This window comes from Cyanistes caeruleus, chromosome 22, assembly GCF_971803275.1.
Source record: "Cyanistes caeruleus chromosome 22, bCyaCae1.hap1.1, whole genome shotgun sequence".
Classification (NCBI taxonomy): domain Eukaryota; kingdom Metazoa; phylum Chordata; class Aves; order Passeriformes; family Paridae; genus Cyanistes; species Cyanistes caeruleus.
The window spans coordinates 6,810,605-6,818,087 of record NC_141722.1 but is presented as its reverse complement, the minus strand read 5'-3'; the positions used below and the strand labels follow the sequence as shown (position 1 = coordinate 6,818,087).

At 61.7% G+C, this 7,483-nt stretch overlaps 1 long non-coding RNA gene across 1 annotated transcript; it reads left to right on the top strand.

The window, feature by feature from the left end:
- The first annotated feature begins 2,698 nt into the window (after positions 1-2,698).
- LOC147649564 (uncharacterized) lies at positions 2,699-6,652 on the top strand. The gene is made up of 2 exons (XR_015278751.1): positions 2,699-4,157; positions 4,230-6,652. It is a non-coding gene; the product is annotated as an uncharacterized LOC147649564 (long non-coding RNA).
- The last annotated feature ends 831 nt before the right edge of the window (positions 6,653-7,483 follow it).

The following is a 7,483-nucleotide window of genomic DNA, read 5'->3' as shown; positions in this document are numbered from 1 at the left end:
CTGCTCCCCCCGTTTCTGTCCCTGCTCCCCCCGTTTCTGTCCCTGCTCCCCCCGTTTCTGTCCCTGCCCCGTTTCTGTCCCTGCCCCCCGTTTCTGTCCCTGCCCCGTTTCTGTCCCTGCTCCCCCCGTTTCTGTCCCTGCCCCCCGTTTCTGTCCCTGCCCCGTTTCTGTCCCTGCTCCCCCCGTTTCTGTCCCTGCCCCCCCGTTTCTGTCCCTGCTCCCCCCGTTTCTGTCCCTGCCCCGTTTCTGTCCCTGCCCCCCGTTTCTGTCCCTGCCCCGTTTCTGTCCCTGCTCCCCCCGTTTCTGTCCCTGCCCCCCCGTTTCTGTCCCTGCTCCCCCCGTTTCTGTCCCTGCCCCCCGTTTCTGTCCCTGCCCCGTTTCTGTCCCTGCTCCCCCCGTTTCTGTCCCTGCCCCCCCGTTTCTGTCCCTGCTCCCCCCGTTTCTGTCCCTGCCCCGTTTCTGTCCCTGCCCCCCGTTTCTGTCCCTGCCCCGTTTCTGTCCCTGCTCCCCCCGTTTCTGTCCCTGCCCCCCCGTTTCTGTCCCTGCCCCCCGTTTCTGTCCCTGCCCCGTTTCTGCTCCTGGGCAGTGAGGATGGAAGGAGCTGCCTTTGGAATCCCGCTCCGAAGCTCTCGGCAAGGGAAGGAAAAGCTCCTGCTCCCTCCTCGTGTCCCCAGGCCCGGGGTGTCCTGGTGTCCCTTTGGAACCAGACCCTGCCTCCAAAAGGGGGAGCGGCCTCTGGCATCTCCCACCCCTCAAAAACGGGGAGAAAAAATGGGAGAAAAGCGCGATATTCGTGGCAAACTGCGCCGGGGAGGGGCAGGCGGGGGCTCGGCAGAGCTTTGGGGTCTCTGGGGGATCGGAACTCTTCCCCTACACCCTGTGGGGCACTGCTGAGCCCAGGGCTGGGGAGTGACCTCCCCTAATCCCAGGCGTGCTCCTCTCCTGCTTCCCTGCTGGATAAAGCTCGGAGGAGCTGCCAAGCGGGAATTGCTCCCAGGGAAGGGCATCCAGCGTTTCCCCAGCAGTGGAGCCACCCCTGGAGCTGAACCCAGCCCCATCCTTTGCCTGCTCCCTTTTTATCCTCCCCCATCTTTATTTTTCCTTCTCCTTTTTTTTTTTTTTTTAATTTTTTTTTTTTTATTGTTATTTGAGAAATGAATTTTAAAAAACTGGAATCACTTTTCCCCTTCTGGTGGGATTAAAACCCTCCCCATTCAAGCTCCCCGAGCAGGAAACAGAGGGGGTTTTATTTTATTTTTCCCCTCTGATTTCAGCTCGGAAAGCCGTGGCACTGAAAGCCCCTGGCTCTGAATGACCCCCGGGCCCTGAATGAGGAGCCTCTCAATTAAAAGTTTCCCATTGATGCCGCCTGAATGAGACCTTGCTGGGGAATTCTCCGCGCCTCAATGGCCCGGGCCCTCAGCAAATATTAAGGGGCCAATAGATTTCCCACAATATTTGTACACCTTCCTTTGTGGGGATTTTTCCCTCCGCTGAACCAGAAACCTTTAACACATCCGCTCCCGACCTGCTGCTCATTAGGGGCCGCCCCCGGTGTCCCCCCCGGTGCCATCCCCCGGTGTCCCCCTGGTGCCACCCCCGGTGCCACCTGCTCGCATTTATCCAAGCCGAGCTGGGAGTTCCGTGGAGAAAGGCGGGAGCGAGCGGAGCTCTGCGGCACCCCCAGGACAAACCCCGGCCTTGGGGAAGGGTTTTGGGGGCGCTCTGGGGACAGCAGCGCCTCCCCTTCATTCCCGGCCGCCACAAAGGGGGCTCGAGTTGGGGACAAAAGCCCCGGGACACTTCAGCAGCCCCCAGGGCCCGGCTGACAGCTCTGATTGTCACGGCCTCATTAACGATGCTAATTAGCGCCCACGCCGCGCGGCCCGGCGGGGGTGGGGGCGGGCAGCGAGGGGTGGGCCCTGCATAATTTATTGTCGCTTAATCTCATTAAAGGAGGATAAAAAGAGGGAGAAGGGAGTGTGGGAATGCGGGGAAGCTGCTCCGGCCTCCCTCGCTTCCAGGGACTCATCCCGGGGCTCCGGGCGGGGTCGGGAGGGATGGAGGAGGGATCTGGGCTGAGAGCTGGGCTGGGATCCGGGCTGGGATCCGGGCTGGGATCCGGGCTGGGATCCGGGCTGGGATCTGGGCTGGGATCCGGGCTGGGAGCCGGGCTGGGATCCGGGCTGGGATCCGGGCTGGGATCCGGGCTGGGATCCGGGCTGGGATCCGGGCTGGGATCCGGGCTGGGATCCGGGCTGGGAGCCGGGCTGGGATCCGGGCTGGGAGCCGGGCTGGGATCCGGGCTGGGAGCCGGGCTGGGAGCCGGGCTGGGATCCGGGCTGGGAGCCGGGCTGGGATCTGGGCTGGGATCTGGGCTGGGATCTGGGCTGAGAGCTGGGCTGGGATCCGAGCTGGGAGCTGGGCTGGGAGCTGGGCTGGGATCTGGGCTGGGATCTGGGCTGGGATCTGGGCTGAGAGCTGGGCTGGGATCCGAGCTGGGAGCTGGGCTGGGATCCGAGCTGGGAGCTGGGCTGGGAGCTGGGCTGGGATCTGGGCTGGGATCTGGGCTGAGAGCTGGGCTGGGATCCGAGCTGGGATCCGGGCTGGGATCCGAGCTGGGATCCGAGCTGGGAGCTGGGCTGGGATCCAGGCTGGGATCCGGGCTGGGATCCGGGCTGGGATCCAGGCTGGGAGCCGAGTTGGGATCGGGGCTGGGATCGGAGCTGGGATCGGAGCTGGGATCGGAGCTGGGATCGGAGCTGGGATCTGGGCTGGGGATCAGAGCTGGGATCGGAGCTGGGATCTGGGCTGGGGATCGGAGCTGGGATCGGAGCTGGGAGCTGAGCTGGGAGCTGGGATCGGAGCTGAGCCCGGGCTGGCCCCACACACTCCCAAAGCTGTTTGTCCTGCCTGCAGCGCTCCAGAACGGGACTGGAGAGGCTCCATGGATTTTCCTGGTGCCTGGACAGGGCTTTCCTTGCCCTGCCTTTGTGGCCAGCAAAGGTTTGCAGCCTCAGGCTGGCCTGGATGGGAATTACTCCATGATTTCCATCCTCAGACAGGAATAACCCCTGGATTTCCCTCCTAGGGTGGGAATAACCCCTGGATCTCCCTCCTAGGTTGGGAATAACCCCTGGATTCCCCCCCAGACTGTGGCCAGACAAGCCCCTGCCCCCCATGGGCTGAGTGAGGGGTGCAGGGGGTGTGACCTGGATGAAATTTGGACGTTAAATTGTTCCCAGACCTCAAGGATCCCAGGAAATCCAGGCATTCCAGCATAAATCAGGGTCAGGGTAAAGCAGAGTGAGGAAAGGGAGTCCTATTTATTTTTTGCTTTCATTTTTTTCCCCTTTCTCTAAGAGCTTTCCCTCTATTCCATGGGGGCATCATTCCACGAGCTCGGCACCGGCCTTGGCAGCTGGAGCGTGAAGTGGAAAGGAAAGAGCTTTTCCCAAGGGCTCTGCGGCAGCGAGGAGAAAATTTCCTGGAGAAATCCCTGGAGACGGCCAGGGAATGTGATGGAGAGGGGCACCAGCTGCTGCCTGACACCCCCGAGGTGTCGCCAGGGAGGGTGGGAGCACCTGACCGTGAACTGGAAGATCTTTAAGATCCCTCCCAAGCCGGATTTTCCCAGGATTTTATGATTTTCTGTCTTTTTGCACAGCTTTTCACCTGCCCTCCTCTAGGGCAAAGGAATGTGGGAACCTTCGGGAACGTGGGACCTTTCCCGCATGGAATTTGCGCTCCCACTCGGAGATGAGGAGGGATCTGGCTCTCCTGGGGCTCAGAGGGAAGGACAGAACCCTGAACCCCGACTCCTGGGGCTGGGAAAGCCGAGCCCTGCTGTCTCATGGAGCAGAAGGAATTGCCATTCCTGCCCTGCAGTGACCAGGAAATCAGGAACACCGGGGGTCACCGGGCTGCTTAGCTGGGGGGATCAGCCACTTCTTCCCAGCCCTGATCCCAGTGATCCCACTGATCCCAGTGATCTCACTGACCCCACTGATCCCAGTGACCTCACTGACCCCAGTGATCCCAGTGACCCCACTGTTCCCAGTGATCTCACTGACCCCAGTGACCCCAGTGACCCCACTGATCCCCGTGACCCAGTGACCCCAGTGATCCCACTGATCCCAGTGATCTCACTGACCCCAGTGACCCCACTGATCCCCATGACCCAGTGACCCCAGTGATCCCAGTGATCCCAGTGATCTCACTGACCCCAGTGACCCCAGTGATCTCACTGATCCCAGTGACCCCACTGATCCCAGTGATCTCACTGACCCCAGTGACCCCAGTGATCTCACTGACCCCAGTGATCCCAGTGACCCCACTGATCCCTGACCCCACTGACCCAGTGATCCCAGTTGTCCCAGTGATCTCACTGACCGCACTGACCCCACTGATCCCACAGATCCCACTGACCCCCCTGATCCCCAGTGATCCCACTAATCCCAGTGACCCCACTGATCCCACAGATCCCACTGACCCCACTGACCCCACTGATCACTGACCCCAGTGACCCCACTGACCCCCCTGCCAGCTCATGTGGGAAAATCTGGGAATCAGCTGCTTTGGAGGAGGGGATTTGGTTGGAGCAGGGGAGGCAGAGCCAGAGCAGTCCAGCAGCTCCCAGAACTAGGGAGCAACACCTGGGGGGGCTCCGTGGGGAGGGAAAGCTCCGGGGAGACTTTGGAGCCTCTCCCGGTGCCTAAAAGGGGCTTAAAAGCAGAGGGAGCCCCCGTTTTCCAGAGACAGACGGAGCCAGGATGTGGGGAAGGGGTTTAAAGGAAAAGAGGAGAGATTTAGATGGGTTTCAGGAAGGAATTCCTCTCTGTGAGGCTGGCAGGCGCTGGCACAGGTTATTCCATGGATACCCCAGCCCTGGAAGTGACCAAGGCCGGGCTGGACGGGGCTTGGAGCAGCCTGGGATGGTGGAAGCGGCCCTGGGATGGGATCAGGGGATGTTTAAGGCTCCATCCAACCCATCCCATCCCTTTGCCCGCACACAGCTGGGATGAAGGAACCCAACGGGAGCTGGGGATGGAAGCCAAGCCCAATTCCAGCCGGGAATCCCTCCCCAGCAGCTTCCCGAGGCTGGAGCCCTGCTCGGGGAGTCCAACAGTAGCACTGGCAGAGCTCTCCGAGCACTCCCGGCCTGCCCTGCCCTCCCTGGGGAGCCATCCATGCCGGGAACATGTGGAATTCCCTGCTCCATGTGCCCTGCAGATGCCTGGAGCACGTGGAGGGGATGATTCCAAAGCCAGGGGACCCAAAGAAATAAATGCATTAATTAAATTAATGATGAAAAGGCTTTAATCAGCCCTCCCTCACCCAGGCTTTGATGCTTTCCTCAGCCTTTGGAGTTCTGAGGGATCAGGCTTGCAGCATCTCAGGAAGGCCCGAGGGTTTGTGGAGTTGGATATCCCGGCTCCTGCTGTGGGGAAGGATGGAGAAATCCTGGAGTCTCCATCCCAGGGCGCTGTGGCACCCTCAGGGATCTGCAGGGGATGGGAAGGGATCCACAGGGATCAATCCAACCTTTATCCCTGCACAGACTTCCCCAAATTCCTCCCCGTGCATCCCTGGCAGCCTCGGGAATGTTCCCGTTCCTTGGAGAGCCTGCCCAGTGCCCCAGCACCCTCAGGGGGGAGAATTCCCTAAAATCCACCCCAGCCTCCCGGGCCCAGCTCCAGCCATTCCCTGGATCCCGTCCCTGTCACAGAGCGCCGGGATCGGAGCTGTCCCGTCCCGAGGGAGCCGCTCCAGGGGCGCACACGCCAACATCTGGGAGCCAGGGGCTGCTCCAGCTCCCGGGAAGGCGCCCCGCGGCTCCATGGAGCGGGAACAATCCCGCTTTTTATGGAAACACACGGCTGACATCTGGGGGAACAGGAAACAGCGTTGTCCCAGCAACGGCGTGTCCCCGCTCCATGGGAATGCCGCGGGACCGCCGGAGCTCGGGAATTCAAAGCCCACGGCGCCTGATGGATGGGCCGGGCTCCGTGGGGAGGATGGGATTAATCAGCACCATTTTTCCGTCATTTTTCCTCATCCCACACCTGCTTTTTCACATTTTCCCCCCTGTTTTCTGGCTGTTCCCCATTTCCTCTCCTCTGATCCCTCGTGGGATCTCGGGGCCTCATCCCCGTGCCAGGGGAGGAGAGGAGGGTGGGAAACCGTGGCTTTTCCTTGGGAATGGGGCTGGAACGCCGGTGGCAAAGGGATTCTTTAGGCCAAACATCCCGCGTTTTGCAGCCCAGCTTTGGGCGGGCACGTGGAATCATGGAACGCTTTGGGCTGGAAGGGACCTTGGGATCCGCTCCTGCCACCTCTTCCACACCTCCCGCCAGCCCGGGCTGCTCCGGCCGGCCTGGGACACTCCCAGGGATGCGGCAGCCGCGGCTTCCCTGGGAAATCCATTCCAGAGCCTCCCAACCCTCCCAGGGAAGGATTTATTCCCAAAATCCCATCCAAACCCCTCTGTCAGTCTGGCACCCCGGGAGCTCGAAGGGGTTGGAAATTGGGAAGTGCAGGACCTGCCCCGTGTCCCGGCCACCCTCGCACGTTTGTGCTTCCCGGGGACTCTTTGGGAATGGGAACGCTGCCGCTGGATCCCATCCCTCGCGGGTGGCTGCTCCAGCTCCTCGAATTCCTTCCCAGAGCGCTTCCCTCTGTTCGGGCCGGAACAATTCCCGAGTTCCCGGAGCTCAGCCGTGTCCCGCCCGTGCCCCAGGAGCGCCCGGGGGCTCTGGGATGCGGAGCCCGGGCCCTCCCCGCGGCTTCCCGTCCCTGCCGATGGCTCAATAACGCCGGGGACGAGCTAAACCCGCAGCTCCGTGCGCTCCAAAATTGGATTTACAGCCGCCTTTCTCCCGGCTGAGGAGGAAGAACAACCCCAGGGCTGTGGCGTGGGTCCGTGCCGGGCAGGGGTCCCCGGGAAGGGGCTCTGGGGACAGTCCCACGGTGTCACAGCCCCGTCCCTCGGGGCTCCCCCGGTCCGGGCAGCCGCGGGCCGCTCGTGCCCTCTGCCGGTCCCTTCTTCCCGGTGCGGCTCCGGGGCTGGATCCTCAGGGATCTGCGGTTCCCGGAGTTATTAACCCCCTCGGCTCGGGCCTGGCCCTGCAGGAGCCTGGCAGAGCAGCGCCAGGTCAGGGATGCTCCGGACCGGGATCGCGGCTGGGTGGGGATGCAGTGGGAAAGCCGAATGGCAGAATCCTGGAATGGTTTGGATGGAAGGGACCTTCAATCCCATCCCATTCCACCATCCCAGGGTGCTCCAAGCCCTGTCCTTGGGCACTTCCAGGGATGCGACAATTCCGGGCAACCTTTGCCCGTGTCTCACCACCTTCACAGGGGAAAATTTTCTTCCTCTCATTTATCCCAAACCTCCCAATCCACGATCGTGTGATTATCCTATGGATCTGTTGGAGCTGCCCTTTCCCAGCCCTCCTGCTCCGGGATGGGGAGGGAGATGCTC